This window comes from Puntigrus tetrazona, chromosome 3 (genome assembly GCF_018831695.1).
Source record: "Puntigrus tetrazona isolate hp1 chromosome 3, ASM1883169v1, whole genome shotgun sequence".
In the NCBI taxonomy this organism is placed as follows: Eukaryota; Metazoa; Chordata; class Actinopteri; order Cypriniformes; family Cyprinidae; genus Puntigrus; species Puntigrus tetrazona.
Genome location: NC_056701.1, coordinates 29573627 through 29588654, shown reverse-complemented (window position 1 = coordinate 29588654; position 15028 = coordinate 29573627).

The following is a 15028-nucleotide window of genomic DNA, read 5'->3' as shown; positions in this document are numbered from 1 at the left end:
GACACAGCTTGCTCGTCAAAGGGCTGGAGAGTGGTACAATAATGAGTGTCTGCAGGCAACAGTAAAGCATGGTGGAGGTTCCTTTAACTTTTGGGGCTGCATTTCTGCAAATAGAGTTGGAGATTTGGTCAGGATTAATGGTGTTCTCGATGCTGAGAAATACGTATGAGGCATTTGATTGGCCCCAAGTTTATTCTGCAGCAGGACAACGACCACAAACATACAGCCAAAGTCATTAAAAACTATCTTCAGCGTAAAGAAGAACAAGAAATACTGGAAGTGATGGCATGGCCCCCACAGAGCCCTGATCTCAATATCGAGTGTGTCTGGGAATAAATGAAGAGACAGAAGGATGTGAGAAAGCCAACATCCACAGAAGATCTGTGGTTAGTTCTCCAAGATTTTTGGAACAACCTACCAGCCATGTTCCTTCAAAAACTGTGTGCAAATGTACCTAGAAGAACTGCTGCTGTTTTGATTTGATCTTTTGTTCTTTCACTGCAAAAACACTTCCATTCTTTGTTTAAAGCATTTTATCACGCAAACTTTTGCACAGTGCTGTATATATAAGAAGTGCCATCTGCTAATTCACAATCACACACCTGTCCATCCTTCTTTTCATTCATTCCTTCTCAGAACCATTTTGTTTGGATGCTGGAGCCTATCACCCACAATCACAGTCATCAGATTTGTTCTTTAAATTAATATTAGTAAATGAATAGCCTGTTGTCAGTACTGGTCATGTACAGGTAATTTTATTTGTGGTTTGTTCACATTCAGTAAAATTTGGCCATGTTCAGGCAAAAAGCGTTCATTCTATATACTGTAGCAGAACCAGAATCTGCTGAGTTCTATGTGTTCCTAGGTCAACACTCTTGTTGATCCCTGAACAACACTGTGATTAGCCAATCAGATTTAAAGAATCATTTTATAGTTTTTGTGCATTTTAGGCTTACAATCAGTGTTTTGTGCTTGTACATCAGTGTCATTCATCTATGATTTCCCCTGAATTTAGAGATTATTAATGAGTAAGGTTAGGTTTAGGTGTAGTTGGTGTGTGGTGCCGTTGTCCTGTGGCTGCCGTTAAATTTAATAGTCATCCAATTGGTTGAGAGACAACCCCACATGACTGTAAAGCGCTTTGGGTGTACGGCGATACACAATAAAGCGCTATATGAATGACTCAATTATTCAATGCAACGTGTGCCATTTCCTTACATTTGTAAGGTAAATCATTTACATGAACTGTTCATTGAGATTTAAAAAAAAAAGCTCAAACCATCACTCTGAGTTTACACGTGATGTCCACATATTTATTAAATTACAGTGGCAATAGCATCCGCGTCATATAGAAACGGCCAAATATTAACAAAATTTAGGTTGTACAACAGTAGGCCGTTAGTAACATTCTTATGATGGAAACACATTGAGCTGCAGCCATGTTCATTTGAACCTAAACATTCTATTACTAGTATGATGCGTTGGAATGCACACTGCATATGATTACGATGAGCAGTCTTCCCATGAAGGTAATCTTTACAGAAATGCAAGAAATAATCATTAACTTATCTATAAATTCAACAAAATTTTGAAAATGTTCCTTAATAAAATCTGAATGCTTCTTCAATGTTACTTCTCATACTGGTCTTCTGTTTCTTTCTATGCTTGACCTTCTTCATAACACTGTTTGAGTCTTTAAATGTGGGTCACGTGACAACGTGAAATTAGCAAGGTAATACGTAAAATGAAAAGCACAATTGTGCATTACGATATAAAATTACATGGTTTTTATTTGAGTACACCATAAAAATCAATGTACTTCTGATACTGGTCTTCTGTGTTTCTTCATATAATTGGCTCTCTTCATCTACATAATATTGTACGAGTCTTCACCATGGTAAACGTGGGTTATCTGACAACATGAAATAAACAAGGTATGTTTAATAATTCACATATTTATTATGAAATGAAACTAGAATGTGTTTTAATGGAATATACTATAAAATCAATGTAGTTCTGATACTGGTCTTCTGTGTTTCTTCGTATGCTTGACTCCCTTCATCTACATAATGCTGTATGAGTCTTCACCACGGTAAACGTAGGTCATCTGACGACATGAAATGAACAAGGTATGTTCAGTAATTCACATATTTATTTCAATGTAAAATCAGAACGTGTTTCTTATTTGAATACACCATCTATGTACTTCTGATACTGGTCTTCTGTGTTTCTTCCTATTCTTGACTCTCTTCATCTTCATAACGCCGTTTGATTCTTGAACATGAACCTGGATCATGAGACAACATGAAATGAACAACATTTGATGAATAACCTAAATGTTAGTTATAATGTAAATTCAGAATGTTTTTTTATTGAAATATAACACAAAAACAATGTACTTCTGATAACTCTGAGTTTGAGTGTTTACCATGGTAAATGCAGGTCATGTGACAACATGAAACAAAGTATAATGAACAACTCAAATGTGTTTTACAGATAAAATCCGAATGTGTTTCATTTGAATACATCATAAAATCAATGTACTGATACTGGTCTTCTGTGTTTCTTCCTATGCTTGACTCTCTTCATCTACATTACAGATTAAGTAGACATTTGAATTAAATGATGCTTGTATAATATTAAATAAAACATTATTAATATTAGAAGTATTAGATCAAGCAGTAAAGCTGCTGGCTCCTCCTGTAGGCCTTTGTTGTAATGTGTGATGTACATTAGGCAAAGTCTTTATAACACATTATGTATTTTTAGAGTTTTGTTTAATAAAACCATATGATTTCTTGCTTTTGTTTTATTAATTATTGTTGTGTCAATGCTATTTGTGTATTTTATGTCATTTTAAAGGTTATAGTTTACTTACATCTATTTTATTTACCACAAAAAAAAGTTTAAATTACATTTTTCTGTACTTTGTTTTAGTTAAATTAATTGTATTAATTGTATTAATAAAAAAGTCTGTTTAATTATTTGTAGTAATTATGTCTATTACTTTTGTAGATTCTATTTTAATGGTTCCAATTTTAATAATCAAAAGCATCTCTAATTAATAGATACAATTTTTCATTCATTTTCCAGAAATAGAAACAGGCTACTGCATATTTACATTTTTCTCTAAAATAAATTCAGGTAGATACTCCTTAAACTTTGAGGTAAGAGGTGAATCAAAACCTGTATATGCATTAAGACTGATCTGAGAAGGGATATCCAAAGGAACAAAAGGACTTCAAAAAGAGAGTAAACACCCCACCTCCCCCTGTTGTGTTTATGACACCCTCTTCACCTCTGCTCTTCCTGCTTCCCCTCCTTCTGCCCAAAAAGAGTTGGTTTAAAGTTCATTAAGAATAATCAATCAATCAATCAATCATTTTTATTTATATAGCGCTTTTAACAACACAGGTTGCATCAAAGCACTGTACAGTATAATGTAGAAGAATACAATGACAGGGATGTATAATGACGAGAGTGACCAATTTGTTATTAAATGCAGAGACGTCTCTGTAATCAATTCGACGTTAAATCACTAGAAGTTAAGTGTCCCCAACAAAGCAAGCCAGAGACGACAGCGGCAAGGAACCAAAACCCCATCCATACAGAATGGAGAAAAAAAAACCTTGGGAGAAACCAGACTCAGTTGGGACACCCAACACTTAAGCTCCAGTTCAATTTTAAACGCAGCTGTGTCAGATAGTGTAAATGACTTAGTGTGTGTGTGTGTGTGTGTGTGCATCAGGATCTGGTGATCTGTCAACAGGGCACATCTATAGGTTTTCTGGTCTCTGATGAACATAATCTCTGTGTGCTGATCCACCATCTAGTCTGGATACAAACTGTGAAAACAGATTGAGAAAGAGACGGGACTAATATTAGAGTAGATTTACTAATTTACTAAGCTCCATTTTCCGGGCTGCTCTCTTTAGGGTGCGTGTGTTGTCATTATACCATGGAGTCAGATTGTTTTCTTTTATCTTTTTTAAGTGCAAAGGAGCAACTGTATCTAAAGTGCTAGAAAAAAGAGAGTGCATAGTTTCTGTTATATCATCAAGTTTTTGCGTCGTATTGGATGTGCTAAGGAATTGAGATAAGTCAGGAAGATTACTTAGAAAGCTTTCTTTTGTGGTGGAAGTGATGGTTCTACCATACTTGTAATAAGGTGCAGAGTTTACAGGTTTAACTATACAGAGTTCACACAAGACTAGATAGTGATCTAAAATGTGATCACTTTGCTGCAGTACTTCAACCATTTTAACATCCATTCCATGTGACAGTATTAGATCTAGAGTATGATTTCTACAATGAGTAGGTCTAGAGACATGTTGTCTAACCTCAACGGAGTTCAGAATGTCTAAGAAAGCTGATCCCAATGAGTCTTTTCATTATCAACATGGATATTAAAATCACCAACAATTAAGACTTTATCTGCGGCCAGTACTAACTCAGTTAGAAAATCAGCAAATTCTTTAATGAAATCTGTGCTGTGCCCTGGTGGCCTGTATACAGTAGCCAGTACAAACATGACAGAAGATTTATCACTAGCGCATGATTCTGTAGATAATGTTATATGCAGCACCAAAACTTCAAATGAGTTATACTTAAAGCCTGCCCTCTGAGAAGTACTAAGAATATTGTTATAAATTGTAGAACACCTCCCCTTTACCTTTTAAACGTGGCTCATTTTATAGAAATAATTTTGGGGGTAGATTCATTTAGAGTAATATATTCATCTGGTTTTAGCCAGGTTTCTGTCAAACAAAGCAAATCTAGCTTCTGATCTTTGATCAAATCATATATATAAAATGCTTTTGTGGAAAGTGATCTAATATTTATCGTTTGCTTATTTGAATTATAGGTAATTTTAATTTGTTGGACATTAATTAAATTATTGCTTTTGATTAGGTTTGAACGTTCTCTGCATATTCTAATTCGGGGAACAGACACAGTCTCTATAGTGTGATATCTAGGTGAAAGAGTCTCTATGTGCTGAGAATTAACTGCCTTCTGTGACGTGAGGCAGCTAGCAGACGGTCGGTTTAGCCAGTCTGTCTGCTTCCTGACCTGGGCTATATGCCATATTTCTAGATAGAAGAGCGGCACCACCCCAGGAGGGATGAAGACCATCTCTTTTCAACAGGTCAGGTCTGCCCCAGAAACTCATCCAATTGTCTATAAAGCCTATGTTGTTCTGCGGGCACCACTTAGACATCCAGCCATTGAGACCCAGCAGTCTGCTGTAAATCTCATCACCCGGTAAGCAGGGAGGACCAGAGCATATTACATTGTCCGACATCGTGCTTGCAAATTCACACACCTCTTTAATATTATTTTTAGTGATCTCCGACTGGCGTAGTCAAACATCATTAGCGCCAACGTGAATAACAATCTTACGAAATTTACATTTAGCATTAGCCAGCACTTTTAAATTTGACAAGATGTCAGACGCTCTGGCTCCCGGTAAGCATTGGACTACGGTGGCTGGTTCACGTTCCGTACAATAGAATCGCCAATTACTAGGGCACTTTGATCAGGTTTCTCAGTGGGTGCGTCACTGAGTGGGGAGAACCTGTTTGATGTTCTGATTGGAACGGAAGAGCTGTGTTTTGACCTGCAACTAGCCCTCCTCGCCCGGCTCTGAAGCTGGAACCAATGTACATGATTTACTGTACTAGTCGCATCCAAAGCAGTATCTACAGCCCTCGCATTCTTACTGTCCTCAATTAAAGTTTGGATGCGTGTCTCTAATTCTAAAACCTTCTTTGTCAGCCTAGCAATTTCCCTGCATTTATCACACGTAAATCCCTGATCGCTAACAGAGAAGGATAAGCTATACATGTGACAGACGTTGCAAGTGACGATGCAGGGAGAAGCCATTTACTCACCGTAAGGATTCACTTACCACTCTTGTTTTGATGAGCTTGTGAAAACGGAGCGAACGAGCGTGAGGAACAAATGAACAGGAGCGGAAAAAGCCCACAATAGGCGTGAAAACGTCTGTGAGAGCGAAAGTGAATCGGCTAACGAGTACTAACTCACCGCCGAGTTTTAGATTAAAGCGAGTCGAATTTTAACAGCAGTTAAACAGCAGTCTAATTAGTTAGATTAATTTGATAGTATCAACGGTATGTACACGGTTAAATTATATTTGATCACTAGAGAAGAGGTGATGAATTGAAAAGCGAAGCTACACGCAGCTACAAACAAACAAATCAACCTCTCAGCAGACAGGAGCAATAAGGCATTATATGTCATGTGTCTTGTGAACCTATTGTTCTTCACTCTCATGTTTGGTCTCATTGGAAAGGTCTCAGTGCGATTGGTAAATTGGTCCCAATTTCACAGTAATCACTTATATTATGCAAAAGATTAGAATTTGGTAAAACTGTGTTCTGTTGTGTCCTCCTTTTGGGTCTCTGAACGTGTTCCAGCCAGGTGTGACACTGGAGCAGGGGAACCTAAACACCCAAAGGTTTTTACAATTACATTTGGTATCTCTTTGTCTGGTCTGAGTATATAAGGAAAATGACAAAACACAACAAGGCGCGATTCTGTAGCCAGATCGGCCCGTAGTGTGGTGTGTGTCCTTCATCTTTTTAAAGACCAGGTATACTGACCTTTTAAGTTTGTTTTATTTTGTTTTGTGTTATTTTTGTACTGCTGATCAGTTGTGCAAATGTTTATCAATTATACCAATTTGGAAACTGTTCTTGCCTGACAAAATAAATCTTGGTTAACTTATAATATTGTCTGAAATAACTTTTCTAGTAGGTTAGTGACTTCTGAGGTTTTCCGCATTGTTGGTGTGCTAGGGTGAGTCAGATCAACGATCGATGGATGGAGCCGTCTGGAGATCTTGACTTCTGGCCACCAAACTGGCTTAGCATGCTATTACTTAAGGAGCGCATAAAAATTAGTCTAGATGGCTGCATTGAGGTAAGCGATGTGCGGGGGTAGCCTCTGACTAAGACCTGACTAGCCCAGATGTGTCGTGAGTCTGTTCTGGCCAAACAAGGTCTCTAAGCGACCCAGACTCCTAACGAACGATAAGTCGAAACTAGGAAATATTATAGTTAATTAATGATCCAAATTTAATCACAACTAGAGGGATCAGTAGTTACATTTTAATAAATAGTACTAAAATCACGAAGGATTGGAGTCAGATAAATTTATGTGTAAGGCCAGTACTATAATTGGAAATACAAAAGATTAATAAATATTAGTGATTTTTAATGAGACGCAAAGAAAAGACCAAACACACATTGACCTTCGACCAGGGCCTCTGGATTCCGTTCTGATGCAGGAAAAGGGGACCCTTACATTTTATTATTAGCAGACCAGTCCAGAGCATTTATATATGTTGTCATTATTACAGTACATCTTACAGTCAGTGCTTTGGACTATGAGATGGACATGTGCGTTCAGGAAGCAGACACACTCTGCCAGTTTAAATCTAGATTAAAGACACATCTTTTTAACTTAGCCTACACATAATACACCGACACACTTTTTATTATTCAAATCCGTTAAAGGATTTTTAGGCTGCATTACTTAGATTTGCTGGAACCGGGAACACTACTCCTAAAATACGATGCACTTGTGACATCGTAAAAAAAAATGGCATCTACGCTAATATTAGTCCTGTCTCTTTCTCAATCTGTTTTCACAGTTTGTATCCAGACTAGATGGTGGATCAGCACCCAGAGATTATGTTCATCAGAGACCAGAACACCTAGATGTGCCCTGTTGACAGATTACCAGATCCTGATGAACACACACACACACACACACTAAGTAATTTACACTATCTGATACAGCTGCATTTAAAATTGAACTGGAAGTTAAGTGCTGGGCGTCCGGTCAGATAAGAACTGACCCCAACTGAGTCTGGTTTCTCCCAAGGTTTTTTTTCTCCATTCTGTATGGATGGGGTTTTGGTTCCTTGCCGCTGTCGTCTCTGGCTTGCTTTGTTGGGGACACTTAACTTCTAGTGATTTAACGTCGAATTGATTACAGAGACCGTCTCTGCATTTAATAACAAATTGGTCACTCTCGTCATTATACATCCCTGTCATTGTATTCTTCTGCTTTATACTGTACAGTGCTTTGATGCAACCTGTGTTGTTAAAAGCGCTATATAAATACAAATGATTGATTGATTGATAAATAAATGCAAGCTTTGCTTGTCACAAGTTCGGTCTCTGTGGCTCTTCCCGATAACCACCAGAGGGCTCCCTCTCCTGAGTATTAACTCTCCCACGAACTCCATTTCCCATCACTCCCCTCTGTGACCCACTTAACTGATCACCTGCCAGGTGTAGCTCATTATCTGGGCTATATAACTCAGTCACCCTGACTCTTGTCCCGCCATGGTCGACAATTCCAAGCGTTTATCCCTGTTCTCTGATTTCTGAATATACACAAACTGTAAAAATGGTAGTGCCCTAAGAACAATATTAGTGAAAATTTGATATGAAATTTTAAATGCCAACGAGAAAAAAATCTTTTTTTAGATTTGAAAACAGACTAGGTCTGGGCATTTCTGATCTGAGAAAGGAGACTATCCCAAAGTTCTGGGCTAACAACAGAAAAGGCACGTGCTCCTCTCATTTTTAGCCTTGTTCTACGAACATCCGGCAGGTCCGAGTTCGTAGATCTGAGTGATCTGGACAAGGTATGAGGTTTTAACTACTTAAGACATTTAAAAACAAACAGTAGAATTTTTAAATTCAGTACTTTACATACAGGAAGCCAGTGAAGTGAGATGAATCCACTTGATGATCTGTATGACTCTCTCTCGTCTCCACCTGTAGTTGGTGTGTGGTGCCGTTGACCAGTGGCTGCCGTCGCATCATCCAATTGGTTGAGAGACAACCCCACATGACTGTAAAGTGCTTTGGGTGTATGGAAATACACAATAAAGTGCTGTATGAATGACTTAATTATTCAATGCAACGTGTGCCATTTCCTTACATTTGTAAGGTAAATCATTTATATTGTGATTACAAAATAAAAGCTCAAACCATCACTCTGAGTTTACACGTGATGTCCACATATTCATTAAATTACAGTGGCAATAGCATCCGCGTCATATAGAATTGGCCAAATATTAACAATATTTTGGTAGGATTGTACAACAGTAGGCCGTTAGTAACATTCTTATGATGGAAACACATTGAGCTGCAGCCATGTTCATTTGAACCTAAACATTCTATTACTAGTATGATGCGTTGGAATGCACACTGCATATGATTACGATGAGCAGTCTTCCCATGAAGGTAATCTTTACAGAAATGCAAGAAATAATCATTAACTTATCTATAAATTCAACAAAATTTTGAAAATGTTCCTTAATAAAATCTGAATGCTTCTTCAGTGTTACTTCTGATACTGGTCTTCTGTTTCTTTCTATGCTTGACTCTCTTCATAACACTGTTTGAGTCTTTAAATGTGGGTCACGTGACAACGTGAAATTAGTCTATTATGAATAACCCAATTGTGCATTACCATATAAAATTACATGGTTTTTATTTGAGTACACCATAAAAATCAATGTACTTCTGATACTGGTCTTCTGTGTTTCTTCATATAATTGGCTCCTTCATCTACATAATATTGTACGAGTCTTCACCATGGTAAACGTGGGTTATCTGACAACATGAAATAAACAAGGTATGTTTAATAATTCACATATTTATTATGAAATGAAACTAGAATGTGTTTTAATGGAATACACTATAAAATCAATGTAGTTCTGATACTGGTCTTCTATGTTCGTTCCTATACTTGACTCATCTACATGACGCCGTTTGAGTCTAAATGTGGGTCACGAGACAACACAAAATGAACAAGGTAGGATGAATAACCCAAATGTGCGTAATATAAAATCAGAGCATGTTTTTATTTGAGTACACCATAAAATCTATGTACTTCTGATACTGGTCTTCTGTGTTTCTTCCTATTCTTGACTCTCTTCATCTTCATAACGGCGTTTGATTCTTCATCGTGAACCTGGATCATGAGACAACATGAAATGAACAGCGTATGATGATTAACCTAAATGTTAGTTATAATGTAAATTCAGAATGTTTTTTATTGAAATATAACACAAAAACAATGTACTTCTGATAACTCTGAGTTTGAGTGTTTACCATGGTAAATGCAGGTCATGTGACAACATGAAACAAAGTATAATGAACAACTCAAATGTGTTTTACAGATAAAATCTGAATGTGTTTCATTTGAATACATCATAAAATCAATGTACTGATACTGGTCTTCTGTGTTTCTTCCTATGCTTGACTCTCTTCATCTACATTACAGATTAAGTAGACATTTGAATTAAATGATGCTTGTATAATATTAAATAAGACATTATTAAATACAAACATTAGATAAAGCAGTAAAGCTGCTGAGTTAAGAGTTTTGTTCAATAAAACCATATGATTTCTTGCTTTTTTAAATTAATTATTGTTGTGTCAATGCTATTTGTGCATTTTATGTCATTTTAAAGGCTATAGTTTACTTACATCTATTTTATTTACCACACAAAAAAAGTTTAAATTACGTTTTTCTATACTTTGTTTTAATTGGTTAAATTAAATTAATTGTATTATTAAAAAGTCTGTCTAATTAATTGTAGTAATTCTATCTATTACTTTTGTAGATTCTATTTTAATGGTTCCAATTTTAATAATCAAAAAGATCTTTAATTAATAGATGCAATCTTTCATTTATTTTCCAGAAATAAAAATAGGCTACTGCATATTTACATTTTTCTCTAAATTAAATTCAGGTAGATACTCCTTACACTTTTATTTTATTTTATTATTAGCAGACCAGTCCAGAGCATTTATATATGTTGTCATTATTACAGTACATCTTACAGTCAGTGCTTTGGACTATGAGATGGACATGTGCTTCTCTCACTCCATGTTGTTTGTGTACTTTTGCTTTAAAAAAAGGTTATCAATAAATTTTTTTAATCATGCTGAAGTCTGTTTAAATAAATTTTGTTTACAAAATTTCAGCCAAGGAAATGCAGCAGATAAAAGACACAGTTTGCTCGTCAAAGGGCTGGAGAGTGGTACAATAATGAGTGTCTGCAGGCAACAGTGAAGCATGGTGGAGGTTCCTTTAACTTTTGGGGCTGCATTTCTGCAAATAGAGTTGGAGATTTGGTCAGGATTAATGGTGTCCTCAATGCTGAGAAATACGTATGGGGCATTTGATTGGCCCCAAATTTATTCTGCAGCAGGACAACGACCCCAAACATACAGCCAAAGTCATTAAAAACTATCTTCAGCGTAAAGAAGAACAAGAAATACTGGAAGTGATGGCATGGCCCCCACAGAGCCCTGATCTCAATATTGAGTGTGTCTGGGACTACATGAAGAGACGGAAGGATGTGAGAAAGCCAACATCCACAGAAGATCTGTGGTTAGTTCTCCAAGATTTTTGGAACAACTTACCAGCCATGTTCCTTCAAAAACTCAAATGTACCTAGAAGAACTGCTGCTGTTTTGAAGGCAAAGGGTGGTCACACCAAATATTGATTTGATCTTTTGTTCTTTCACTGCATTTTGTTGATTTATATAAAAAAACCCCACTTCCGTTCTTTGTTCAAAGCAATTTTTCACACAGACTTTTGCACAGTACTGTATATATAATTTTTCTGGAATGTTCTTTAAATTAATATTAGTAAATGAATAGCCTGTTGTCAGTACTGGTCATTTACAGGTCATTTTATTTATTTTTTTTTCACATTCAGTAAAATTTGGCCAAACATTTATTCTATATACTGTAGCACAGGAGTGCCCACACTTTTTCAACCCGAGAGCTACTTATGACATGACCAAGTCAAAATGATCTACCGCCCACTAAAAATGCAAAACACATTATTTATAAATATATTGTCTGTCGGTGAAGGTCTTTTCGGCGCAAGCTCCAAGAAGAGGTTTGAGCTTCTTCCCTATTCTTCAGCTGCTGTGGTAAGTCCATTCTTTTTGCCTTTTAGAAATGTGAAGGGAAAGTGTACACGCACCCCATATAGACACATTTGTAGAATGAGTCGGAATACTCATCGTTAGACCGGAGACCGCAGAAATCCGGTGGGGCTAAGAATTAGATGAAACCACACAAATTCACAGGGAAAAGATTGCAGCAGAGTAGGTGAGGAATGAAGAATCTTGATGCGATCTTGATGCGAAGAATATCATCCAACTTTGATTCTAGTACTCAACCGAGGGCTAAACATTGCAACAAATTCAGTGGCTTCCTTGTACTAGTGTTTATTGGCTTTGCAACATTTGAAAAGCAAACACTTAGTGCAAGGAAAGGATGATTATCATGACAATTAATCTCTCGCTAGAACCTTGTGGATGTGAACGTTTTGAAAGTTGGGCAAGACAAAGCAATGAAAAGTGCTGAATTTTAAGGAAACTTGAATCTGGGAAAATTTGCCTCGTAACCAGGGCTAAACCCATTCAAAAGATTTCACTATCTCTCCTGAGGGAGAGATAGAGAAATTAATCAAATTAAATCACAACATTTGGCTTGACAAATCTTTTCAAAGATTAGTCTTAACAATGAAGTGTATAGTTTGGACCTTTAAATTGTCTTCAGACAGCTAGACAAACAACATCAAAAAGAATCAAAATACCATGTGTTTGTTCCAATTGCATTTGCTCTGAGTTTGCCCAACCCCCAAACTTTCTCACACCTCAATGGATTCTTGAATGAATACACTTAGTGACATCGCAGCTCAAGCCAAAAGAAAATTGTGCCCAATTTCAAATTGTAGTCACAAAAATCTTCAAATTGAGCAGCAGTTTGACCCATGTTTCCAGTATGGCCTCTGCACACAATGCACGTGTCAAGACTACTGGAACCATAGGGCCAAACCAAGGGTGTATCTTAAAAAAAGATTAGAGAAATGATAATCGGCCATTCTGAAGTTGCAAGAGGCTCACCAGAGACAAGTAAAAGAAAATTTAAGACATATTATTTTTAATGTAATATAATTCATATTATAACAAGCTTATGATATATTATATTGCAATGGCCAAGCATGGTCGCAGTCTCAGTGTGATTTGGCGCTAATTTAGAAGAGGAGAGAAAGTTGTAGAAGGGTATGAAGAAGGATAAAGAATGTAGAAAGAGGGAATATGTATGTAGGGAAATCTGGGAGCACTGTTAGTGCTGGAAGACGAGAAAGAGAGAAAAAGCAGGGGGGGAAAGATACTGGTAAGAAAGGAAAACGAAAGGAATTATAAAGCTAATGAGAAAGAACTTCTTTATCCTCTGTTAGTGAAAAAATCTCCAATGAGAAAAATAATGTGTCCAGAATTTACCAACTAAAACGCTGCTTTAAGTTAGAGTTGATTAATCTGCCACCCAGTAACAAGGGAAGGTAGGAGTTTAGTCTTGCTTCTTGCAAAGAAAGAAAAAACCACAGTGGCGCAAGTACTAGCAAACCAAACCATTCCTCCTTGGGAAGGAAGGCGGACATGAAATCTGATCAGAAAGCTAATTTTTCTGGACATATTATTAAAGTTGTGTGTAATGTAAAAGTCAGGCAGAAAGTCACAAGTCTTTACAGACTGTAGAGATGGAAGTGGTCAAATTTATACAAATCTGACCATGAACACTTTGTTCATTTTAGCCTTGTAGTTTCAAAGCATGATCATGACGTGATACGTCTTTGTAAACTAAAACAAATTTGCTTCTGATGGGATGCAGTCCTAGGTTGTAACCACCAGCAATAGCTGTTTGGCCGTGGCAAACAACAGGAAAACCAGGACCCACCAGTCTTTAAGCAATTTTTAAAAAGGCTAAACATTTTGTAGTTTCTCTCTTGTCTGTTTCTTTTTCAGATTGACTGTTGTTAACCCTGGGGAATTAATTCCACAGGGAGGTCTGGTCACACCTACACCAACTTACACCAAGGAGATGGGTGTGGAGACACTACAAGGGGTCATTCACACCTCATAACACTGAGTAAATAATTCCATGATTCCAGTGTAGCACCGGATCTAAATTGCGCAACACAAATTATGGTAGGCTAAATATCACCCATCTCCTTATGAACTTACTGTATGTGAATATCGTAAGGTGCATAGGACTTGCATGGCCACAGTCACACAATAGTGAATTACAAATTTTAAAATTGAGACCTATTCAGCAATGCAGCTGGTCTCCTGGGACAAAACACTTATGTCCGGTCATTGGCATTGTTACAAACTAGGGGGCCCACTAGTTTGCGGCACATGTCTAATGACTATACAAATTCATTTAAACAAGTAAACAATCAAATTTACATTATTATCAAGTGTGACTGGCCTGCACGTCAAATGCACAGGGAAGGATTGAAGAAACTGAATTACAGATTTAAGATCTTTTTCTGCTGTTTTTGACCTAGTTAAATTCTAAGGTTTCCATTAATGCTTTGAAGTGAAACAAGTGATATAGGCAATTTTATGATGAGAATTGTAAAATTGTGTATTTCTATATTTAATTATGTGTTTTATTTTAATTATGTATACCACCGGTAAATATACTGGTTATATTGATTTTGTTACTTCCCTTTTATTCACTCGGACCAAGAACCTAAATCCAAATTGTATCATTTAGTGGTATTAAATAATCTGGAAACCACATGAGACCTGTCCATTAAATAAGTTGATTCAGAGAAATGGAGACCAAGGCTTACCACTCGCACTTGATGGTTGCTGTTTTGTTAACTTTTGTTTAACCCCCTTTTCATCCCACATCATCACCCATGTCAGGGTTCGGTTATTGTTTGATTGTTCAGGAGTTGTTTAGATGCTTTGCGTTCATTGGAGAATCATCAGTGAAATGATTCCTTCACTTATGGAGACCTGAAAAATTCTGCAAGATACACCTTCTAGGGGAAGGTGCCTGAAAGCTTTGCAGTGGGTCAAATGAACGCACTGGAGAAGACACCAGAATTTCCAGAATAGAAGGATACTTTCAACTCACGTTTGAGCAACACAACGGACCT